Raw genomic sequence first — 25,500 nt, forward strand, 5'->3', positions numbered from 1 at the left:
CCTGAAGAAAGAGTTAAAAAAAATGTTCGCTGTAGTTGAAAATCTATGCAACTGTATGTGGATCCAGGTCCACAGCCAAGTTTCACAGGAAATGTCAATTAACTTGAGATGTGAAGGCTAAGGACTAAATAGTTCAGTGATGGGGGAGAGGAAGATTCCAGGTAGAGTGAAAACATGTGTGAAAGTCTGGATTAGGCAAGGGGCATGAATTTCAAGGCACAGATTCCACTAGCATGGCTGGAGCATAGAGAACACAGTGAGGGAGTGGTGAGAGTTGAGGCTGGAAAGATCATTAGGAGCTAAATCCTGCAGGATTTCCATCACCTTACTACCATGAGGGTGTTATATAATAAGGAGTGAGCCAAAGGTCCTCTGCCCGAAAGAATACCCAGTTATGTTGTGACTCTCTGACTGTGATACGTTATAAACTCATTTTAGATTTTAGGTTTTGCTAGCATACACATTTACACACCCCCCCACAAATACACACATGGTTATATAAAAGAGCACTTGACATGATAACTTTCGTGTAGATGATGAAGTCTTCCAATGACAAAAAGTTGACAATGTAGGGATGGGTGGTTATTTTTTAAGTATGCAGGCCACTTACAGCTGCATACTTAAATATACAGACAGCTTTCAATTACTAGAATGGAGAGCAATGAGGATGTTATAAAAAAAAAAAAAGCCCAACAACAGATAATCCAAAAGTCATCAAATCTTGGCTTTTGAAAGAATTGTATTGTTTTCTTGCAGCAGATTTGCGTTCCTAATTATGGCTCGCTTGAGCTAATATTAAAATGAGTTTGCTTTCCCAGAGAAAGCACACACCAGCTGGGCAAAGAAAGGCAAGGACCCAAGAACTTGCTGAGTGATGGGATAGGGGTGGTCTTAAGGGAAGTGGCCTAGGACTGAATATTTGCTATAATAATCAAGAATAGCCCTCCTGGCTCCTTCCAATTTCCAGAAACAGGCTGTAGGGACACAACATGCATGTGAAAATGTATTATCACTAAATCGAGGAACCAAAGACAAGCAGGTCCAACTCTGCATATGGTGCACAAAATAATTTCCTGTTTAGTATTGTCCTGCATTTTTGTTGTAATATGGGCTGGGAGAGAGAGAAGACCCGTTTAAAAGTTGCTTGATCCCAGTGGAATTTAAACCTTAATTATCACTTAACCTAGGAAAGCTCTGCCAGTATTATAACAGTAAGTCCCTTCAGATCCGTAATTAAATTTCTGCCTGTGGGTTATGTGGGTAAATCCTGTAAGAGGGGCGAATCAATTATGGGAACATTTAAGTGTGCTATAAAACTCAGGAAGACAAGAGGTCCTAAAGTGTTATTGGAGAATTCTAGGATTATGTCAAAAGAACAATTTTACTACCTTACTCCAGAAATAACTAAGATTGATGATTGTGCTGGGGCAGGGAGTGTTCTGAGAAAGTGCATTCATAGTCACAAAATTTATACTAAGAGTCAGAAAATAATAGAGTTCAAAGAGGCTGATAAAACCAACAGCTAAGATTTACTGAGCATTTACTATGGATTCTGCATGGTTTTAAGTGTTTTCCACGTGATAACTCATTGAGCACCTAGTCTAAACACTCTCCCTCTTAGAGGAAACTGAGGCCTGTGATGTTAGGCTGGTCCCGCATGACCAAGCATGATCAGAGACAGAACTAGAACCCAAGACTTCTGACTTCTAATCCAGGGCTTGCTTTCTACACTGGATGCCCTTTCTGTCAGCTGGAAGATTCTATCACTTGATCAAACCTGCACGCTTTAGAAAAAATTTTTAACGATGTGCTGGTGACAGTGGAAAAAGCATGGACCTTAGAGTTGAACCTGCACTTGAACTCTGGCTTGCTACTTACTTCTAAGAGTTTGTCCTTCTGCAGGACTGCCATGTCTGCTTGGCTTGTGTCCCTCTGCGACTTCCTGGAATAAAGTCTGACATCCTTGCTTGGACTGCAAAGCTGGCCCTGGTGGTCTAGACTGTACTAACCTTACCAGCTTCACCTCGTGTCAGTCCCTACCCCTCACTCCCTGCCCCAGCTGCCTGGCGCGTTGTCACTTTTTTGGAAGGCTATGCTTCTTTCCACCATGGGGTCTCCAAGTGCTGGGAACGTTGGCTTGCCCCTCTCCTAAGAAACACCTCAGGTCTCAGCTTCAATTTTGCTTCCTTAGGGAAGTCTTCTTGGATGCTCAGCTCCCTCTGTCAGATGTTCTCATAGCAGCCTCACTTGCCGTTGGTAGCTCTCATCCTTACCATAATTATTCAATTACTTGTAGTTGTTTAACCGATGCTCCCCTCCAGGAACAGAAGCTCTACGAGGGCAGGGATAGGTATTCCCAGTGCTGAGGTCAAGAGAATGTGCTCAGTAAATACCATATGAATGAACAAACCCATCTCGAGCCTCAGTTTTTCCTTTTGTAGAGTGGAGATACCTCACACCGGACGATTGTCAGCATTAAATGGTGTATTGATTTAAGGCTTCCAGCTCAGTGCTTGCTAGCAGCATAGAACTCAATAAACGTGAATTTCATTTCCTGCATCTTCTTCCTTCTCTGACAATGTCCCCGAGGCATCATGCCTGCTGAAATATCTAAGAAGGATGGAATTACGTTCTGGATAGTTTTAGTACAAAGCATATTTTTTGCATTCTGCATCTTTGAATACCGATCGCCCGCTGGTGGTATATGTGGCAACTAGCTCTCCAGGAACCAGCATCTTTGACCAAGCAGGGCACCTCACTCCCAGCTGGACAGGATAACAGAGCGCTTACTGTAGGCATCATTCTCCCGGGGTCAGAACCTTAAACTAATCCTCCTGCTGAATATGAAACAGGTGAAATGGCAGCAGCTGCTCTTCTCAGCTGGTGAGGTGCTGGGGCTGAAGCAGTGTGGCGTTTAGGTGTCTTCCGCCTCAAAGCCCAGACAGAGTGACAACAAGCCAGCTCAGATGTGTGCTTACGTGGAAACCTCCGGCCATGTTTTCCTTTGGAAGGAAAACACGAGTTCTCTCCCTTCCCCCACAGCTGGAATCCAGACTCCCTGAAGACAAAGCACTGTGTTTCCTTCTCAGCAGGCTCTCCTGTGGATTGTCACTCTCTTCACAGTCCTTGACCCTCTGCTGCTTTGAAAACTCTGTGGGGAGTGGGCGAGGAACCTGATATGAGTCTGCGCCCTCCCCCAACCCTCACCTTTTTATAAGCATCACGGGAGGCGAGATGGAGCACGTACAGGGTTGTAGGCAACAGAGAAGGCGTGTCACAAACCCTTTAGAACAAGCTATGGATGGGTCGAGTTTATGTTTAAGTCAAAGGGAAAGGACCTTTTAAATATAATTTAAAGCAATAAAACTGGTTTTAAGACCACGGCTCTAAAATTAGTCCTGGAACCACGACTTGTCATCTGATACTCTCTGCCTTGGGCAATTACTTCAGCTTTCTAAAACTCAGTTTTCTCATCTGTGAAGTGGCCACAGTGACGGTCCCTATCTTATAGGCCAGGAATTGGCAAGCTTTTTCTGTAAAGGATGAGTTAGTAAATATCTCAGGTTTTGCAGCACATATAGTCTTTGTGGCATACCTGTTTTTTGTTTGTTTTTTCCAAACCTTTAAAAATGTCTGAACTGTTCGTAGATTAAGGGCTATACAAAAACAGACCAGGACCAGATTTGGTGACCCCTATTTAGGCTTATTGTGAGGGTGAAATCAGATAGCATATATGAAATGTTTTGCGTTGGACCTAAAACCTAGCAGATTCTCAATGAACGATAGGTATGATGATTCTTACCTGGTGATTGTGTAGAAGGCTAACTGAAAGCAATAGCAGAACTTTCAGACTTAGCTATTCTGGCTCCCCTGCCACACACACACATCCAGTAGAGCAAATATTTACAAAGACAATAGAATGGAGACAAATTAAAACCATTAACGTGATACTCATTATTTGATTTGAAACATTTGAAAATTAAATACGGTCAAGGGTATTGGGACCAATGGACATTTCTGAGGGCCAGCTGTGTGCCAGGACTTTGCCATGTGTTATTTCACAACAGTGCTGCTAGGTGGGTTTTATTGTTCCTGTTACAAGAAGAGAAGCAGAGAGTAGGGAAGGGAATATCCCTGGAAACCAAGTGTGTCTGCCCAGGACCTCCATGTTGTGCAGACATTTTTTTTTCCCAATTATTATTATTTATTTATTTATTTGAAGTATAGTTGATTGACAATGTTGTATTAGCACAGTGTACAGCACAGTGATTCAGATATATATATTCTTTTTCAGATCTAGAGACACGTACTGAATGAAAGTGAGGGGATGGAAAAAAAGCTATTCCATGCAAATGGAAATCAAAAGAAAGCTGGAGTAGCAATACTTATATCAGACAAAATAGACTTTAAAATAAAGACTGTTACACGAGACAAAGAAGGACACTATGTAATGATCAAGGGATCAATCCAAGAAGAAGATATAACAATTGTAAATATATATGCACCCAACATAGGAGCACCTCAATATGTAAGGCAAATATTTTAACAGACAGGTTATGCAGACTTGATGGCTGTTCTCATGGTCCTCTGACTCTTGTGCCCATTCTCTTTCTAATATACATGCATTTACATCAACTTTTTGCCTCTTGACCCTGGAATAGGTGGCTGCCTTCTGAATGGAATTTAATGAGTGGTTCAAAGGCTGTTTCTAAGTGTACACCTTCTATGTGCCAAGCCCTGTGCTGGATGCTGGAATTACAAAATGAAAAAAAAAGAAGAGTATGGCACGATCCCTTTTGTTGAAGAACAAAGTCTAGCAGGAAAGACATCACCCAGGTAGCTAATCATGATATATTATGAAAGTATTCTATTAGTAGTGCTTGGTGGAAAATTCCATTCAGGTTTTGTCTTTAGGAAGTCATTGTGACAATGCCTGGATTTGTATTAAAAACACATAACTTCCGTTCTATCACAATCTCCCCATTTCAATATGATATCTTCATTGGCTTCCCATTACCCATAGAATGATGTTCAGACTTCTTGGACCATATTCAAGGCCTTATGCCAAAGCTTCCCAGTGGGTGTGTCAGATCTGCTGAGATGATGCTATAGACTGAATTGTTGAAACCCAATTCCCAATGTGATGGTGTTTGGAAGTTGGGTCTTTAAGAAGTGATTAGCTCATCAGGGTGGAGCCCTCATGAGTGGGATTAGTGGCTTTATAAAAGAGCCACTGGAGACATCCCTGGTTTCTTGGGCCATGTGAGGTTATGGTGAGAAGATGGCTGTTTATGAGGAAGTGGGCCCTCACCAGACACCGAATCTACCAGAGCCATGTTCTCGGACTTCCCAGACTCCAGAACTGGGAGGAATAAATTTCTGTTGTTTTTTAGCCACCAGTCTGTGGTATTTTGCTATTGCAGCCTGAACAGACTGAGACAGATGGTGACAACCTTGCCCATCTACTCTGGTGTATACTAGAAATATGATCCTTATTCCACATGTGCCTCAACCTGAAATATTTTGGGAAGCCTTGTCCTTCATAACCTGTCCCTGATTTTCCTTTCCTGCCAAATTTCCCTCAACTGTCCCAACACACACAGGGTCTGTTCCCTGTTTCTTGTCCATTCGCCATGTTTCCCAACCTACACACCTCTGCTCACATGGTTCTTTCTGCCTGGAAGTCCCACCCAACCTTTTCTACCACTTCTGTGTAGTCTGCAAATTCTTGAAAAGAATAACCTGTAAGTGACTTCTTTCATGAAGGATTCCCTGCATTCATTGTCCTTTGACCTGCAATAGTGTTTTATCTTTTTTACGGCACTTGCCATCTGTTACATTCTTAGTAGTGAAAGGACCTAGTGCTGTGTCTGGCACATAGTAGGGCTCAGGTGGCCAGCTGACCAGCCTGCCTACCTTCCCTGCTTTATTTGTAGAATCTTAGGAAAATTACTTAAATCAGTGGTTCTTAAATGTGGCTGCACATTATAATTGCCTGAGGAGGTTTTGTTTTGTTTTGTTTAATATTTCGATGCCCAAGCCATACCTCAAATCAATGAAACCAGAAACTCTAAAGGGTGGTTTCCAGCATCAGAGCTCCCCAGCTGACTCCAACATGCAACCAGGGTCCAGAGCCGCTGTTCTGAACAACCTGAGCCTTGTTTCTAGGGTCGTTCTGAAAACTAAATGCCATGTTTGCAAAAGCTTGGCACAGTGCCTGGTACGTACTGAGTGTGCAGTAACTATTAATTACTGTATTGTATTTTACCCCAGCTTTTCACTTCTTTGCCGACAGGGTCTTGCACATAGTAGGTATGGAATAAATGCTGGTTGAATAAACAAATGCTCCTTGGGAAAGCTTCAGGGAAACCCCCAGCAGGTTGTTGCAGACAGCTGGCTTTAATGTGAACTAAAGGTTGTGCTTGGAGCAGAGGCATGGGGATGTGGTCTGTCCCGGGTGCAGGCAATGGGGGAGAAGTGGAGGCGTGTGGGTGTTGGCTTTACAAGATTTAAAAACAATAATAAAACCAACTACAAGTCTATCTTCTTTTTATTGTCATCACACGCTGGAAATTCTTAACAGTGCCGGTGATAAAATGCTTCTTGCTGGGATGGACTTCTCCCACCACCCCTGCCCTCTCCGCCTTATCTCGTTTCACCACTGGCTCGGAGCCCGGCAAGAAAAGACAAAAGAGCTCTTACCGTCAGCACTATTAATGAGCTAAGTGGCTGGAGAAAGAAACAAGGGAACTGTAAATTATATTTATAAATTATGTCATATGCCAGACTAAGTAATTAAACTGTGGACCCATAATTAAATACTTGTATAACATTTGGGCCCTGAGATTTCTTTCTGCCACCATGGTTAGCAGGCCGTGTGGTGGGCTGATGACTCATACGGAGGTCCTGGGGCAAAGTGATGTCAAGGTCACGGTCTAAACAGAAGAATCCTTGAGGGACAGCCTTGGATGTGGTCAAAGGAATGGACAAGTGATTTGCAGGGTAACAGGTGAGGAGGGAAAAGCCCCAGACCCCCTGGAGCATGTGAGAAGCGGCAGTAACATCCTAGATTAGTGAATGAAGGTCAAGCAGCAGTGCCGTCAGGCCCAGAAGAAAGGGAGGGCCTTCCCATTGTTGGCTCCAGCCAACCCTCCCCTTCACATGCCCACCCTTCACATGCCCACCCTTCACATGCCCATGTAGAGCCACAGACATCAATACGACTTCTTTGAACAGTCTCCTTTTCACATCTCTCTACCTTTGCCCATGTTGCTGTCAGCATACCCTTCCCTTCTCCATTCTTTTTTTTTTTTTTAATTTTTATTGAAAAAATATGGAACGCTTCATGAATTTGCATGTCATCCTTGCACAGGGGCAATGCTAATCTCTGTATCGTTCCAACTTTGTATATGTGCTGCCGAAGTAAGCACCCTTCTCCGTTCTTCACCTAGCCATTTAGTCCTTCAAGATCTAGCTCCAAGGAGCTCCATGGAGACTTTTCCTGACTCATTTAGGCAGTGGTAAGTCTTCCTCTGGCTCTCACAGTTACATTATGGGGTAATATAGTTCTCTGCTGAGTGTGTCCCCTGTAAGGTCCTGAATAGCAGAGCCCCTGTTCTCAGCTCCTAAAAAATTGCCCAGCAGAATGGAAGGTACTTAACACCCTTCTGTTGAGTAAGTGAGTAAATGACTGAAGGATAGATAGCCCTGCATAGAAGGGGAGGTGATATTATCCCTATTTTTCAGAGCTAGATGGTCAGCTCAGGGGTTCTGTCTTGTTCAGCTTCCTGTTGGCAGCACCCAGCATGGTGCTCAGCGGAGAGAAATTGCTCCATGAATATTTGCTAAGCATATAGGAGGCAATCGAAAGGCGATAGACTTCGCCACAAATTCCCCTCATCCCAAATCTCCACCCCCAGAGAAATAAACCGAGTAAGTGTACTGCTAGGACAAGTGTCAGTGTCCACTGGTGTTTACAAAATAACACTGCGTATCTTAGCAAAACCATGGGGAGGGCAGGCAACGCACATCAGGTCCAAGATCAAGGTGAGATTTGTTGGGGGTGGTGGAGGGAAGGGATGGGAGAGAGGGATGCGGAGCCTGGGAGGCCCAGGTGTGGGAATTCAGGGGAAGGTGGAGGAGACGGTGATGAAAGCTCTAGAGCAGCCTTGAAAGGGAGGTCACAAGAGAAATGGAGAGTCAAGAGGGAGTGGTTTGTGGGGAGGAACTTGATCAGCTGTGAGATAAGCTGCACAAAAGGCAAGGAAATGCTTTCAGGGTGAGAGAAGATGGTAGAAAACTGGGAGGTGGGGGGATTGGACCAAGAAGGTCTGCAAGGAATCAGGGGGTGAGGCCCAGCTGTTTCCTTGCCCACAAGCACTCCAGGTGGTGCGAAAATGCACCAAGGTTTGAAATCTGCTGCTAACGGTTAAAGAACCGGTACTCTACACTTACTCAGCTGCCTGGGTTGGGGGGAGGGGATAGCCTGCCTCTGCCATTTATTATGTGTGTGGCCTTGGGATAACTCTAAATCTCCATTTCCTTTTATGTCAAATGGAGATGATAAAGGTACCTACCTCTTAGAGGGGTTGTGAGAATTCAATAAGTTGATACCGATGAGCAGTACCTGAGCCTAGTAAATGCTCAATAAATATCAACAGTAGTAATTATCTACAATATATAATTGGACATTTCACTAGATTCCATGTTTTTCTGCATCCTTCCACCCAAGGGAGGGAAATGCTAAAAGGACCTCTGGGCATTCCCTACTCCATAGGTAGCAGAAGGGGGAAGTTGGATGGGAGAGAATTAAACATCTCTTAGGCATTTTTCCCACTGGGGTATTCTGTCATATGCCCAGTCTCTTACAAAGTTGTTTTGTTCCCTAAGGGGGACCACGGTAGTCAGCTGTGTGGCCTTGGGGAAGTAACGTTCCCTCTAGAGCCTCTGTTTATCCATCTGTAAGTTGGAAGGATTGATTCTCTGATCTCTGGTAGACTTTCCCATTCCATGAGGCTACTAATTCTAAATCCGTCAAGGGCTGAGAGGGGGGTGGGGAGACAGATGGGCAATGGAGGGTGCTGCGAAGACCAGGTTGGTTGATCGAGGACATCTTAGATCTGTGTGAGGTCAAGGATCTGCCAAGGTCATGGTTTTCAGTCTCAGAGTCCCCGAGAGTCCCCAGGACGGCTGTATACCCGGCACTGGGAGAAGGACAGAGAGACGGTTGGCCCAGAGGGCAACTGCTCTGGTTACACAGCGTCCATGAAAGATCTACAGGGGAGCAGGGCAAGGAAAGGAAAACTGCAGGAGGACATCCACTCCTGTGGAGCCATTTGCCTCTCTGTAGCCCTGCATTACAGGATAGCCAGGTATGAATTCAATTAGGTGCTGTAGTGTTTTATCAGACCAGATGTCCCATCGTGTAAATCCCCTCAATATCAACCCTTACAGGCTTAACAAAACTGCAAGAAAACCCCTGCACTCTTCTGCCTGAACTCTCATGTTCATTTCGGTCATCTGTAATTTGAGAAAATATTTTTTTCAGTACCCAAAGGCTGTTTTCTATGCCTCAATCTCTGTCTCTCTTTCTCTCTGTCACTCTCTCTCTCTCTCTCTGTCTTTCCCCAAAGACTTGTTTTTCTGTAAATACTGCAGCTCAGCTCTGAATCACAGATCAAAGCACTGCTTCTTCATTCATCTTTTGAGGCCAAATTGTAATTTATAATGTCTGTGGTTTTCACTAATCTGTCTCTGTGTCATCTTACTTTAAATCAGCAGAAAGCAGCCCACAATAACACATGGCAGTGGCCGCACGGAAGAAGCAGAGTGTAATTTGAGCACGGCGTTATTGAGGCTCGGTACCCACAGGTAGAACTATCTGGGGCCTTTATTATATCCGACATTAATCTTGGTAAACAACTTGTTTTGATGAAAGTTGAAAGCCAGATGAAACAAGGGAAATTCACGGTTATCAGAAAACAAAATGTGATCCCTTCCTCCTCCCACTCCTTCCTGAACTTTCCAGAGACGTCTAAGGCTTTGTCTCTTTGGACCAAATAAAGGGAGTGCGGAAGTTGGGCTTTTTTCCTCAGATAACATGCCGATAGAGAATTCCGGAACTTTGGGGGAATTGGACATTTGCAGAGCCGGGTCAGAGTCTAGGGCCTGGCAGGAATCCTGGAGAGTTATGGGTTTTGGGCTTTCCTCCTCAGAAGAAAACATTTCTGAAGACAGTTATTATGCCTGGTTGTTTAGCCTACTTGCTTGTCTCCTGGGGACAGGGCTGACACTAATTGTGCTCGCCGTCAGCTTTTTGGGTGAAACACTGTACCTTAGAGACTCCAGGGTCTAATGGGGTTATGACAGACCAACACCACCTGTACTAATGCAAAACGCTTGCCTGGATGGACGAAGGTTAAACACATCATTGAATAAAAACTTTATTTTGAAGCACATCAGTTTTCCACAAATGCTGGATTAAAATGATAGTATGAATAATCCTTATTCTTGCTGAATTTCTCTAGGAGACTTAAGGAGCTCAGCTGTCACTTAGGCCAAGCAATGGAAGGTTGATGATTTGGTATCTCCAGTCCTGGGAGTACCTCAGGGTTTAATTTAGGCCCAACTCCCTCCAGGCTATTAGATCTGCCCTACTTTCCCAGAGACAGAAGCTAGTAAAGAGCTCCTTCTTTGATCTTCTCCTGGGGAATATACTAACCCCGGGAAAGCTGGGGGTGGGTGGTGGTGAAAGGTAGCTGGGGGGAGATGAAAGAATCTGGTTAAAATTCCCAGGTTCAGACTTCTCTGACAAGGAGATGCACCATCAAAACACTTTAAGATGTGCTTCAATTTACAAAGCAATTTCAGATTAAAATGTCCTATATAAGGTAAGCCGGATTGGGGACATTATCTTCATTTTATAGATGAAGAAATCAAATCCCTGAGAGATTAAAGCAATTATTTGCCCAGGATTACTCAGCTACTACATGGCAAGGGGAAATCTCCAAATCCAGTGTTTTTTCTTATTTAAGTCTGGTCACAGAGACCTATGAGGCTAATCGCTGCGTGAGCACAGAGCTGGGTACTTGCAGGTAACACAGGTCATGCAAACCTCACTGTCACGGAGCAAGGTAGGTGTTAGTATCTCCATTTTGCATCTGGGTAAACTGAGCCTTAGTGAGGTTAAGCCTGTTTCCCAATGTCACACAGCTGGTAAGTGGCAGAACTTGGATTCCAATACTAGTCTTCCAGTCCTAAATCCAGGGCTCTTGCTATGCCACCTCTCTGGGTATTGAAAAATCAACCTGGAAAGAAAGAAAAAGATCCCTTGGCTATCCTGAATTATCTGGATTGAAGGTCTGCAGTAGGAAACTGGCGTAAAGTGAAGAGTTTACTTTGCTAGAGATGTAAGATTGTAATGGCTAGTCTCTTGCCCTAATTATGTGCCGTGTAATTGTGTCCCTTCCTACTGAAGACAATGGTACTTTATGGAAGTGATATGTAAATGAGGGGGATGGTGATTTTATAATGCACTGGAAGTGGGTACTTGACTGTGGGTATTGTCTGACAGTCAGACAATAAATGGGCGGGGGGCAGGGCAGTGGTGGGGAGCATATGGTGGACACAAAAGTCTGATATAAAAAAAGAAGATTTTGAGAGAAGACAGGTTGATTAAAAGCAAGGATTGGAGACACATTGAATGGTAAAAAGCATAGCAGTTGACAGAATCTAGAAGGGGAGTGGTTTTGAGAATCTAATGAAAGCAAGAGACTCTCTCTCTCTCTGAATAGCTTTATATGGGCACACCGCTGTTTTCTTAACCTAAATCCTGGGTTAAGCACCCTTGAACTAGAGCGAAGGCAAAGAGGACTTAAAAAATCATTTATTAAGCTCAGCTGGCCAGCCAGGCATTAGGAATTGAGACCTGTGTATGGGTAGATGTCATGGAAACCAGGAGAACAAGGAACTGTTATGGGGTCTGTAGTTTGGGGCTTGGAGAGGAGATTTGCATTTCTAACCCAGTCAGAAAGGACCTGAAGCCCCAAAAGCCAAGGCTGAGAGAGTCAGCCAGCCTGGGGGAAGCAGACTGGGGCAGAACTAGTTGCTGGGTGGACCCATGCCCGGTGGGAATTGGTGACTGGCCTGGGGACACTGTCAGTAAACATCATGTACTCTGCAATGTCCATTTTGTAGTCAAGTAAATTGTCTCTTAATGGCTTCCTGAGAGCATTCTGATTCCTGATTCACAGCAGCAGGAGGAACAGGGGGAGGGAGGGCACCGAGCCACCATCCCAACCTGACACCTCCAAAGACAGGAGCAGGTTGTACCAGTCCTCAGCAGGGGATGGAGGCTGAGGGCATGCTCAGAGATCTGGTCCCCAGAGTCCAAAGTGGCCTTGCTGAGGGTGGTCTTGGTCAGAGCTGCCTAGGGGAAATTATTGGGGTGTCAGATTTCAACTCCATATTTGTCAGCTAGAGTTCAAAGCAAATTAGAGGTTATGACTTTGCATCAGTATAAAGGTAAGTGGCTCTTTGCTTGTAAACTGTTGGTGGGAATGTAAATTGGTCCAGCCACTGTATGGAGGTTTCTCAAAAAACTAAAAATAGAACTGTCATACGACCCAGTAATTCCACTCTTGGGTATATATCCGAAAAAAGCAAAAGCACTAATTCAAAAAGATAGATGCACCCCAATATTCATAGCGACATTATTAACAATTACTAAGATATGGGAGCTACCTAAGTGTCCATCAACAGATGACTGGATAAAGATGTGGTATATATATATATATATATATATATATATACAATGTAATACTATTCAGCCATAAAAAAGAATGAAATTCGGCCATTTGCAACAACATAGACGGACTCGGAGAGCATTATGCTAAGTGAAATATGTCAGACAGAGAAAGACAAATACTGTATTATATCACTTACATGTGGAATCTAAAAAATACAACAAACTAGTAAATATAACAAAAATGAAACAGTCTCACAGATATAAAGAACAAACTAAATACTGTATGCTAACACATATATATGGAATCTAAAAAAAAAATAAAATGGTCAGAAGAACCTAGGGGCAAGGCGGGAATAAAGATGCACACCTACTGGAGAATGGACTTGAGGACATGGGGAGGGGGAAGAGTAAGCTGGGACGAAGTGAGAGAGTGGCATGGACATATATACACTACCAAATGTAAAATAGATGGCTAGTGGGAGGCAGCCGCATAGCACAAGGAGATCAGCTCGGTGCTTTGTGACCACCTAGAGGGGTGGGATAGGGAGGGTGGGAGGGAGGGAGATGCAAGAGGGAAGAGATATGGGGACATATATATATGTATAACTGATTCACTTTGTTATAAAGCAGAAACTAATACACCATTGTAAAGCAATTATATTCCAATAAAGATGTTAAAAAAAAAAAAGAACAAACTAGTGGTTACCAGTGGGGGAGGGGAGCAATATAGGGATGGGGGAGAGGGAGGTACAAAATATTGAGTGTAAGATAACCTGAAGGACAACACAGGGAATATAGCCAATATTTTGTAATAACTGGAAATAGAAAGTAACCTTTAAAAATTGTATACAAAATAAAAAATTAAAACAAACAAAAAAAGTAAGTGGCTCTTCTAGAACACTCCACTGTTTGAAATTTGGGGGGTTTCTCACGAAGGTATCCTGTCCATCTGGTCCTGCAAAGGTCGGGAGCCAAGGAAGTGGGTGTGTTAACTCTGAAGTAGGACTTACCTGAAATAGGAGTGAGATTAACTGGACTGTCCTACATTCTCTTCTTTAAAGTAAAAAAAGCGCCCAAGAAATGATTCATTCTTCCCCATGGTATATCCTGGAGGGTATAACTGACAGGTTGATTTAGACACAGGAAAGATATAAACAAAGGCTACTAAGCCAGAACCGTTTTTTGCAAAAGCTAGGATCAGACCATACAGTCAAGATGTGTTCAACGACACTTAACATTCACTAAACACCCATCAAACCCCCCGCTTTGGTCAGATATTGTGCTTAGTACATGGCGCGAGGGACAGACAGTCCCTTCCTTGTGTGGAGACAAAGTTGTTAACCGCTAGCATGAAGTAGGATCAAATAAATGGAAACCAAGGGTTTGGGGAGTGAAAGTAGAGCTACAATGAATTTTGACCCATGGCAATCAGAGACTGTCTTACCTGGCTGTGATTTGATGTCAATTTGGGATCTTTCCTCTTGGTTAGAAGGGAAATTCTGAAAGCCAGTGAATGGGCCCATGGTTCTGGAAAGTCAGAAGAAGACTCATGGGGTCACCGAAGTTGGAATGAAGTTAGAGGGGGGGAGATCTAGGTTCCCGTTTTACACCCTCACAGAGAAGCTACATGGTGTTCAGGTAGGTCTTGAAGCATGATTAGCGTTTGGGATTTCTCAGCCTCGACACTATTGACTTTGGGGGCCAGTTAATTTTTTGTTGTGAGGGGACTGTCCTTTGCATTTTAGCAGCATCCCTGGCCCCCGCACAGTATGTTCCAGTAGCATTCTCTATCCCAGTTGTGACAACCAAAACTGTCTCCAGATGTTGCCAGATGTCCCCTTGGTGGCAAAATTGCCCCTAGCTGAGAACCACAAGCATAGCTGCAGGTGAGGGAAAAGCATGTGTCAGATAATAAGATCCCTTTGAATGAATGGACAGAGGCATGACTCTGCCTGGGTAGGTCAGGAATAGTGGCCACAGGGTATGGTAAGGAGAAGGATGTAGTGATGGAAGAGGCTAGAAGAATAGTTTAGGGCCAAGTTGAAATCCTTGTTAATAGCATCGCTAATGATTTGGACATGGTTTTGCAGGTAATCGGGAGAGCATGAGGTTTGGTAGGAGGAGAGTGAGGGGAAGAGGAATCTGACAGGAGTATAGAGATGGGAATGGACCAGTGGGAGAGTGAGGGCAGAAGAAGATCAGCGGCTGCTCCAGCCCAGGTGGGAGGTAAAAAGCATCTGAACTTAGGGAGAGTGGAGAGGAGAAGCAGGTGTAAGAGACATTACTCAGGGAGATTGGAAACTTGGTGACAACTAGGATGTGGTGGGTAAGAGCCAGAGAGGAATCAGATGGGTGAGAGGGAAATTTAGGGGTAAAGAGCAGAGCATTGGCTTAGACAAGGAGATTTGGAAGAGGAGGAGGAGCAGCTCTGACCTGCGAAAATGAATTCTTAAGCCCTACTCTGTCTGTGCCTCCATGTGGACACATTGTAGTCACTCAATAAATTCTTTTTTTTTTTTAATGGATCTTGAATTACCAGTTATCAGCTCGGGTAGAACAAGTCATCTATCTGTTCAGTAGGGCAAAGACAAAGGTTAGACTACTACTACTACTACAAGTTATAATAATAATAACAACAGTAATAATAACTGCCATTTATTTAGCAATTACTATGTGCCAGGCACTGCGCCAAAGTTTTGCACACTATCTCCTTTGGCATTTGAATAATCCTATGAGGTAGATACTACTTTTTTCCCCACTTTAGAGATGATTTCATTCATCACTATTTATTAAGTGACTACTATGTGTCAGGCACTGTTTTAGGAACCTAGGATAGATCAGTGAATAAAACAGAGCAAAAGAAAAACCCTGCCATTGGGAATTTGCCTTTTGGTGAGGAAACTGGAATGGAGACATTAGAACTTCGTAAGAGGAGGTGCCTGCCTGTTCACATGGCTGGTGAGTGCTGGAGTGAGGCCCACACAAAGCCCTGAGTAGATACTCATGGAAAACTCCCTTGCAAGGCAGGCACAGGAGAAGGAAACATTGCCCGGGGCTAGCATGTGAGAATTCTAAAGCCCAGAACTTGGATATGAGGACAGAGGGTACAGCTTCCTGAGTGACAGGATTATTGAATTATCAAGAATGCATGTAATTTCTGTGAGCTTCCATGACTGGGGATATACTGGCATTGTATTGGCATTGTATTGTATTGTATACTGGCATTGGCATTGTACTTGCAGTTCTACACAGTTTTGCACAGATCTGGCAGGCATCTCATTCTTGGTTAATTGCCAAGACCTCTAATTTCAGTCAAGAGCCTGTAAGAAATAAGAGGGTCAGTGGAGAGCCATGTCCATCCACCTTCAACCTTACCTAGTTTATATATTTTGCACAATTTATTATCTGCCCTGGGAACAAACCAAAATAATATCAACTAAACTAAGTCCATCATACTTGCCCAATCTCTACCTCAGACCAGACTCTGCTCTGGTCTAGCTCATTGGCTTAAGGTCTTCTGACCACATCCCTCCCCCAACTCAGCTGAGAAGGATAGAGCTGTTTTCACACATTTGGGCAGAAACTTCATCTTTTCTCACGGGAGCAGGGGTAAATGAGCTTTTTATCTCACTCTCCTCTTGGGCAGGAGGAGAGACCACTTTGCACTTTGTACTGGGTGGACCTTGGGAACCGGGCCTACATACGTCTGAGGGTTTCACCTGTGACATAAAAATCCCAATCAGCTTCTTCTAGAGCCATAGTCTCAGTTCACACTGGTTGGTGGTGTCCACTACCCAACTCTGGGGAGAAAAGCCAAATCGATTGGACATAGAATGCACAAGACCTGGCCCTGGGGCCCTGTATATTTAACTTAGTCAGGAAGCTTTTGGCCATAGTACATATAAAACCAAAGTGAAACAATGATAAAATGTTTGCTCACACAGTAAGAAGGCTGGCATGGGCTGCAGTTACAGTATGACCCCAGGCTGCTCATCAAAGACCTAGGATGTTTCCTTCTCTCCATTCTGCCACCTTGGTGTTGGCTTTATCCTCAGACTGGTGATAAAATGGCTGCTGCAGTCCCAGCCATCACTCTTGCGTCAGTAATAACCAGAGGAAGAACGAATTTCCTGTTTTGTTTTGTTTTTCCTTTCTTTTTTTTTAGAACAAGGAAACTTTCCCAGAAGCTTCCTAGCAGATTTCACCCTTACACTTAATTGGTCAGAATTGGGTCACATGCCCATTCCTAAATAAACCTTGCCTGATGGAATAGGTCCACCACGGTTGGCTTATAGACAAACCAGGGTCACCATCTGGAGCTGGGATTGCCATCAGCTTCCCCTGAAAACCATGGCTGTTTGAAAGAGGGTGGATGCCTGAACCCAAACTCATTTCTGTTTGGAAGGAGGAAGAGAAGTGGGCGATAATCTTGCATGGGCAACCAAGAATGTTCATGTCAGCGGCTCACCATCTAGCTCCCACGGGGTCAGCATTATCTGTACCACTAGAGAAGGGAAGTAACTCACCTTTCTATTTCCCCTTACTCAGCCCTACCCTGAGGCCTGCACATCTGATGCATTTGGACCATGCCAGCTGGAGGCCTGCTTCTTTTTTTTTTTTTTTGCTAATTATAATCTAACTTTGTACTTAGGAAAGGCCATTCTTCCAACATGCTCTAGGCACTTTTACAGACTTGATGACCTCTGCCCAGAGGATTATTATCTTCCATTTATGGAGGTGGTGTGAGGGTCATGAGGCAGCCCCAAAGGCCCAATTGGGAGGCAGAGCACAGTCTCCTCCTGGGTCCTCCGACAGGGGTGACGGGCCTGGAAAGGCTGAGACTCCCTTCAGAGGACTCTGGGTGTGGAGGTGCAGTCCATGAACAAAGGCTTCCTTTGTGATATCTGGAGTTTCTGGAAAATGTTAGCTCCTCAGCAATCTTGGAGAAGTGCTCAGTGATTACACAGAGCAGAGTGGATTAGAAAGGCTGAGATCAGTATTTGTTTATCTTGGCCTCATTCTAGTTTATATCCTTACCTTTGGGTAAAACCATAGGTGGGCTATTGGATTCTTCCAAGAAACATCCAGTCCCCTCGCTATGCTGGCCACCATGCTGGGTGTTGGATATACAGCCATGAACAAGACACCATTCTTGACCTCAAAGAGCTCAGATAGTGGGAGAGAAAAGTCCAAGAACAGGCAATTACAAGACAGTGGGATCAGTGCTTTAGTCCTCCCTCAGCTGGGTGGGTGCTGGACTTCCAGGAAGAGCTGCTGTTTAAGCTGAGACTTTAGGGATCAAGAATCAAATATTGCCTGTTTCCAAGAAAGACCATGTCTTAACTCAAATTTCTTCAAGTTTGAGGAGCATTGATTCCACAGAATGATAATTTTAAATCACTTGGGAAAAGAAGCATAGATAAATTTGGGAAATTATAGATTAAGCAAGCTGCAAGACTCTACAGAACTTTTAACAAATGAACTGATAACCATGAATCTCTGAGATATGGAATATACATTTCCCATTATATTTGACCACGACATTCTTTTCTCCCTATCTCTCCCAGATGAGTGACTTCAATGCTGAAAACTTGGAGCATTGGAACTGAGTTGAGATGGAGAGTCGGGGTGACAGTGGGTCAGAGGGAGCATTGTAGCCATGCTCTGAAAGGTTCTGGGGCAAGCATTTGATATAATAGCTGTGTTTATTTGATGGCCTTATTTACATTGTATAGTGGACACCATGATCTCTTGAAATAATTAAACTCAGACACGTGTAGTAAAAATATTCTTCCTGCAGTGAATAATTTAGCAATGGACATGTGGCCCCATTTTCTGGCCAATGGGATGAGAGGGGAAGTATGCTAAGGGCTTACAGGGAAAGGTTTCCAGCTCTAAGAAAGAGAATAGAGGAAGAGACAGCTGCTCTTCTTCCTCTAGGCATATTCTCTCTGAATATGACAGCTAGAACTGTAGAGGCATCTTGCCACCAGCCTGAGTAGGAAACTAATACCTAGATGGCGGAGTAGAAATTGAAGCAATCTAGGTCTTTGATGACAATGTTGAGTTTCTGATTAACTACACCTGGAGCCTATCCTATTTATTGACTTAACTTTGACTTCTTATTATGTAATAATACATTTCCTTATCTTTTAACTAGTTTGAGTCAGACTTTTCTGTTATTTGCAGTCAGAAGCATTCTGGCTAATGAACTTTCTTACTTTAATCTTCCTATGAAAATTTTCCACTGGCATAGTTAATCATTTTCCTGGTCAAGGCTCATGATTTGGATTCTCAGAGTGCAGGGAGAGCTGTCCTGGACTCAAGTGTCTGAGGCAGCAGGTGGTATATTAGTGATGCACAAAGCAGGACCAAGACTCATCTGGTTTAGGCAAATGGGGATTTTTGTGGGCTGACATTCTAGTGAGGCCAGTTGTTGTGTTTGCTTGAGGAGATGCAGGTGGGCTCGCTGCAGATACCAAACAGGCAGCTGGAACTCAGGGAGTCAGGGTAGGAAAAGAAGGCATTTGCTCTGCTGACTGATCTGGAAAAGGCCTGAATTCTCATACAGGGTTGGCAGGCAGCCTGCGGCCCCACATCCTCCTTCTACTGTCACCTGGGTGATGCGGGCAGGACTTGCCTGCTTGGACAGGCCTTACCCCACACCCCTCCTTTTGCCTTCAGTAACATCTGCCCTTTGGTAGTTTCATTCCTTTGGTATTACTTTTTTTGTTTTGTTTTTTTTGAATGGTTCAAATTTACTTTTATACACATTCAAGGGAATTTCTTTTTTTAAAGATCTTTTGACTTGATTTTATTGGTAATTGTATCCATTAACTTTTTTTTTTTTTTACTATCTTAACCATTTTTAAGTTTAGAGTTCACTAGTGTTAAGTATATTCACATTGTTGTGAAACAGATCTCCTGAACTTTTCATCTTGTGTGATGGTTAATTTTATGTATCAATGTCACTGGGCCATGGAGTGCAGACATGGGTGTGTCTGTGAGGGTGTTTCTGATGAGATTCATTTGAATTGGTGGACTCAGTAAATTGTCCTCCCCAATGTGGGTGGGTATCATCTGTTCAGGGCCTAGATAGAACAAAGAGCGGAGAAAAGAGATTTGCCTCCTTCTTGACTGCATATTAAGCTGGGACATTGGTTTTCTTCTACTACCCTTGGATTGGTATTACAGCTTGGGCATTCCTAGATCTCCAGCTTGCTGATGGCAGATCATGGAACTTTTCAACTTCCATAATTGCGTGAGCCAATTCTTCCTAATAAATGTCTCTCTCTCTTTGGAGAACCCTAACTAACACATCTTGCAAAACTGGGACTTTATACCCATTAAACAACTCTCCCCTTCCCTCCCCTGCCTCCACCACCAGCCCCTGGTAACCAGCAGTCTATTCTCTGTTTCTGCTTTTGACTACTTTAGATACTTCATGTAAGTGGAATCATATGGTGTCTGTCTTTTTGTGACTGGCTCACTTCACTTAGCATAAGGTCCTCAAAGTTCATCCACATTGTAGCATGTGACAGAATTTCCTTCCTTTTTAAGGGTGAATAATATTCCATTATATACATATACCACATTTTGTTTATCCATTCATCCGTTGATGGACATTCGAATTGCTTCCACCTCTCAGCTATTGTGTCTTGGCAACACTTTTACCTGCTATTGTGATTGATGTTTGGGTTTCTAATTCTGTTGCCCACATTTTATTTTAACCAGATTTCTCTGGAATGGCTCATGGAAAGGAATGCCCAAGAGGTAACTTAGCCTCAGAAAGACGATCTTGATAATGAGGTTTTCAAGAAAAAAATTATTTTGGAAAAAAAATACAAAAACCAGAACAATTCCTATGTGCTCCATATGTAGCCAAACAAAAATGTATAATGTAAAAGGTGTCTTTCCCTCAATGTAACAACTAATCTCAGTTCTAATCTGTAACCATAACCGCAGCTGAAATGTAAGCACATTTAAATATTCATTTTCTTACCCGTAAAAGTTAATATAAGCTCAATATAAAATTTTTGAAACACAGCAATAAAAGCTACCATTTAATGAAGTCATATTTTCTGCAGGGCTTTTGTATCAAGTACTTTAAAGATATTCTTTTTAATCTGAACAACTCTTTGAAATAGGTATTTGTAATATTTCAGGTGAGTTGCAGATTTGGGGGAGGACATCTCCCTAGCACCGCTGTTGCACACACCTCCCCCAACCGGCCTGACTTATCCACCCTGGGTACAGAGCTGGGCTGAGCACCAGAGCAGGGACAGCGCACCTAGATGAGCTCTCCCTTTGCCCCGAAGTTCCCATGGGCGGCTCAACCGCCAGTGACACTCTCTGCGTAAGTAAGGGCCCATTGGAGCTGGGAAAACAGTTCAATTCTTGCTCCACTGCTGCCCTTTCATATTTGGGCTTACAACATCATCCTAGAAAAACCTAAACTAACAACCTTTGTATTTCTAGTAAAGAGAATGTTTACAAACATTGGGCTCTCTTGGTTCTTCAGCCAAGCAGCATAACTAGATCCACAGAACAAGGCTTCTCATTTTCTAGTGCCCTGGAAAGCCCATTTCCTGCAGTCCACTCCCATGAGCTGATTTAATCCCCTTTACTTTGGTAGCTCTGATACAGATTTTGAGCTGGTGGTAAATTCATTTTCCTGTGTGTGTGTGTGTGTGTGTGTGTGTTTAATGATTACAGGTGAAGCAACTGAGCCTCAAAGAGGTTAAATATTTTGCCTAAGGTCAGACATCTAATAAGAAAGAGTCAGAGTAGAATTGAAGTGGCTGTAAGTTAAAGCAGACAGAATACACATGGGTCTTGGACTTGGCAAGGTTCCTTATCATTCTCAAATTTCACTTTTCACATCTGAAACAGGGGTAATAGCAACTACAAGGATTGTTGTAAGGATTAAAAGTAATATATGTAAAGAACCAAGCACAATGCCTCACGCTTGGTGGGTGGTCCACAACTGTGAGTGACTGTAATTGTGCTCCTGACTCCAAAACTTTTTGAGCTTTCCTTGGCACAACAATGCTTCTCCCACAGAAATGAAAAAGATGGGAAAAAAAGAAAGAAAAAGAAAAGAATGGAAACCAACAAATCATCCATAATTTCATTCCCCCCAGGATCAAAAGCATTCATTTTTAATTACTTTTCCCAATTTCCCATTCCTTTCTCCTTTCTTCTATAAAGTATTTCCCCATGGTTGTAATCACACTGTATATATGATTTGTTTATTATTTCCCTTTCACTTTTCATCACATGCTAGGGTGAACTTTAATGCCTACTTTCCTACCATTGGGATTTGTGGGAACCAACAGCCATGGAGATTAGAAGCCTCTGTGGCGTCAGCCCTTTGGGAAGTGTGGGTCTCTCCATGGTGGTAAGCAGGAACTTACAAGATGTTTCTTAATTCAATTCCTTTGTGTTTTCAGCTGTTTTTTAAGAGCTGGAGCTGTTCCTTGGCATGTTGGTGTCCTGGCCTTCACCATGGCTTAGTACTCTTGAGTTTGAGAGCAAACTCTTTCTCCTCTGAGACAGCTTCCCTTTTTTTCCCTGTCTGTGCTTCTCCCTCACTGGGATCACCAGTGCCTCAGGCTCTCCATTCATCAGCCTCATCCACCACTCTGACTTCTGGCTAAGCTCTTTCAACAGGCACTTTGCTACCACCTTGGAATCTGTTGCCCTCTATTCCCAGGGATCACCACTGGACTTTGCTTCAGCTCCCAAACCGCTGAATTTCACTGAAGCATATCTTGGCGTTGTATGAACTGAGGCCTTAACAAATGGCATCACACTAGCTTTAGCTGGCCTCTTATTGCTGAGTAATATTGTTTGCTTGGTTACACTTCTAAATCTCCAACATCCCCAGCCTCCAACCCTGCCCCAGGCAAGCCAACAAGAGTATTCCTGCTTCAACGGGAAATTGAAGGTACATGGGGAAACTTCCCCAACGTTGCGCTTCTCTATCTCAAATTTTCCTTGTATCTTTAGGCCCCTTTTCTTCTCTTTCATCTCTGAGAAGAGTTCTGTCTGATTTCTGAAGTCTCTCTCACCTTCTCCCACCTTCTTTAAGACTGTTCCATTAATTGCTCATATCTTGAATATATGTTCAATGCACCTATCTTGACTATCTTTTTTCCCAAATATGTACAAGTCTCTTCTATCATAAAATATAAAACACAAAAGAAATAATAATAACAGTAATCAATCATTCCTTTAACTCTGCTTCCTTTTCAAGTCATTTCACTCTTCTAGCATCAAAATTTCTAAATGATTAGGCCGTCCCCACCCCTTCCTTTCATCCTGATTTTGCCTTTACGTTCTAACGTAATTGCTTTCTTACAAGTCACTAAAGACTTCATTCTTGCTAAATCTTATAGCTATTCTCTTTCTTTGCCATCTTTTCTTTTTTTTTAAATTATTTATTTATTTATTTATTTATTTATGGCTGTGTTGGGTCTTCGTTTCTGTGTGAGGGCTTTCTCTAGTTGTGGCAAGCGGGGGCCACTCTTCATCGCGGTGCGCGAGCCTCTCACTATCGCAGTCCCTCCTGTTGCGGAGCACAGGCTCCAGATGCGCAAGTTCAGTAATTGTGGCTCACGGGCCCAGCTGCTCCGCGGCATGTGGGATCTTCTCAGACCAGGGCTCGAACCCGTGTCCCCTGCATTGGCAGGCAGACTCTCAACCACTGCACCACCAGGGAAGCCCATCTTTGCCATCTTTGTTCAAATCAACAGATATTTATTTAGCTCCTCACTAGGTATTGTGCCCCCTCCTAGAGAGACAGATTCAGCCCCTGCCCTCCAGAAGCTCACATTTTCCGGAGCAGGTGGCATTGTGGGTCAGCGCTCTTCTTCCCTTCCTGACACCAAGATTCTCTGTCTTTTTTTTTTCTACCCTCCCGCAGACCCTTTTCTGTATTCTTTACTAGTATCCTTCACTGATATCCTTCATCTTGTCCTGGAAATTAAAGCATTCTCCAGTGTTCATTCTTTGGCCCTTTTCTCTCTATCCCCTCTTTTAAAATTTGCCTTCAATTGTCACCTCTATTTCACTAGCCCTGATTATCCTCCAACTCGCTCTCTCATTTTGGATTGAGACCATTATAGCTTGTTAGCTATTCCAGTGAAGACATTCGGCATGCATCTTCCCCTGGAAATGACCAGCAGTGACCTCATCTTTCCCTCACCTCTCAGGCATTTCCACCCAGCACATGGACCTCCTCTGAGAACTTCCTCCACTCAAGGATGGGCTTGAACTACATGATCCTGCACCCTTGGCCATAGCTAGTTGGAGCCAGTCTCTCAAGGATATGGAATGATGGCGGGCACCAGACTGCTCTGGCTGAACTGGGAAGTGATATAAACTCAGAACTGAAGCTGCCATTTTCAATCATGGGCCTGGAGATGCAGAGAAATCTGATTTGTGAAAAGAGACATAAATGGAACAAAGTGAGGCAGGGATGTGAGTCGCGCAGACTTGGGATGACCCAGCACCACCAAGGAGCAACATGGTGTCTGATGTATTGCCCATTCCTGATTCCAGTCCCTTGTGAGGTTCGGCTATAACTTCTGCCTTTAATTTTTTTTAAAACAACTTTATTGGAGTATAATTGCTTCACAGTGTTGTGTTAGCTCCTGCTGTACAACAAAGTGAATGACCTATATGCATACATACATCCCCATATCCCCTCCCTCTTGCGTCTCGCTCCCAACCTCCTTATCCCACCCCTCTAGGTGGTCACAAAGCACAGAGCTGATCTCCCTGTGCCATGTAGTGCTTCTCACTAGCTATCTATTTTACATTTTGTAGTGCATATATGTCAATGCCACTCTCTCACTGTGTCCCAGATTACTCTTCCCCCTCCCCGTGTCCTCAAGTCCATTCTATATGTCTGTGTCTTTATTCCTGTCCTGCCCCAAGATTCATCAGAACCTTTTTTTATTTTAGATTCCATATATATGTGTTAGCATACAGTATTTATTTTTCTCTTTCTGACTTACTTCACTCTGTATGACAGACACTAGGTCCATCCACCTCACTACAAATAACTCAATTTCATTTCTTTTTATGGCTGAGTAATATTCCATTATATATATGTGCCACATCTTCTTTATCCATTCATCTGTCGATGGACACTTAGGTTGCTTCCATGTCCTGGCTATTGTAAATAGTGCTGCAACGAACACTGTGGTACATGACTCTTTTTGAATTATGGTTTTCAAAGGGTCTATGCCCAGTAGTGGGATTGCTGGGTAATATGGTAGGTCTATTTCTAGTTTTTTAAGGAACCTCCATACCTTCTCCACAGTGGCTGTATCAATTTACATTCCCACCAACAATGCAAGAGGGTTCCCTTTTCTCCACACCCTCTCCAGCACTTATTGTTTGTAGATTTTTTGATGATGGCCATTATGACTGGTGTGAGGTGACACCTCATTGTAGTTTTGATTTGCATTTCTCTAATGATTAGTGATGTTGAGCATCCTTTCATGTGTTTGTTGGCAGTCTGTATATCTTCTTTGGAGAAATGTCTATTTAGGTCTTCTGCCCATTTGTTGATGGGGTTGTTTGTTTTTTTAATATTGAGCTACATTAGCTGCTTGTATATTTTGGAGATTAATCCTTTGTCAGTTGCTTCATTTGCAAATATTTTCTCCCATTCTGACGGTTGTCTTTTCATCTTGTTTATGGTTTCCTGTGCTGTGCAAAAATTTTTAAATTTCATTAGGTCC

The 25,500-nt window shown here is 43.3% G+C and overlaps 1 long non-coding RNA gene across 1 annotated transcript in view; it reads right to left on the reverse strand.

The window, feature by feature from the left end:
• Nucleotides 1–22,184: 22,184 nt before the first annotated feature.
• The window catches only part of LOC309604963, a 394,171-nt gene continuing 390,855 nt past the window's right edge, over nucleotides 22,185–25,500 (reverse strand). The window contains exon 2 of the long non-coding RNA XR_014231178.1: nucleotides 22,185–23,315. This is a non-coding gene — a long non-coding RNA (uncharacterized lncRNA). The remainder of the gene's footprint in view (nucleotides 23,316–25,500) is intronic.

The sequence above is a fragment of the Balaenoptera borealis genome, assembly GCF_965194805.1.
Source record: "Balaenoptera borealis genome assembly, chromosome: 11".
NCBI lineage: Eukaryota > Metazoa > Chordata > Mammalia > Artiodactyla > Balaenopteridae > Balaenoptera > Balaenoptera borealis.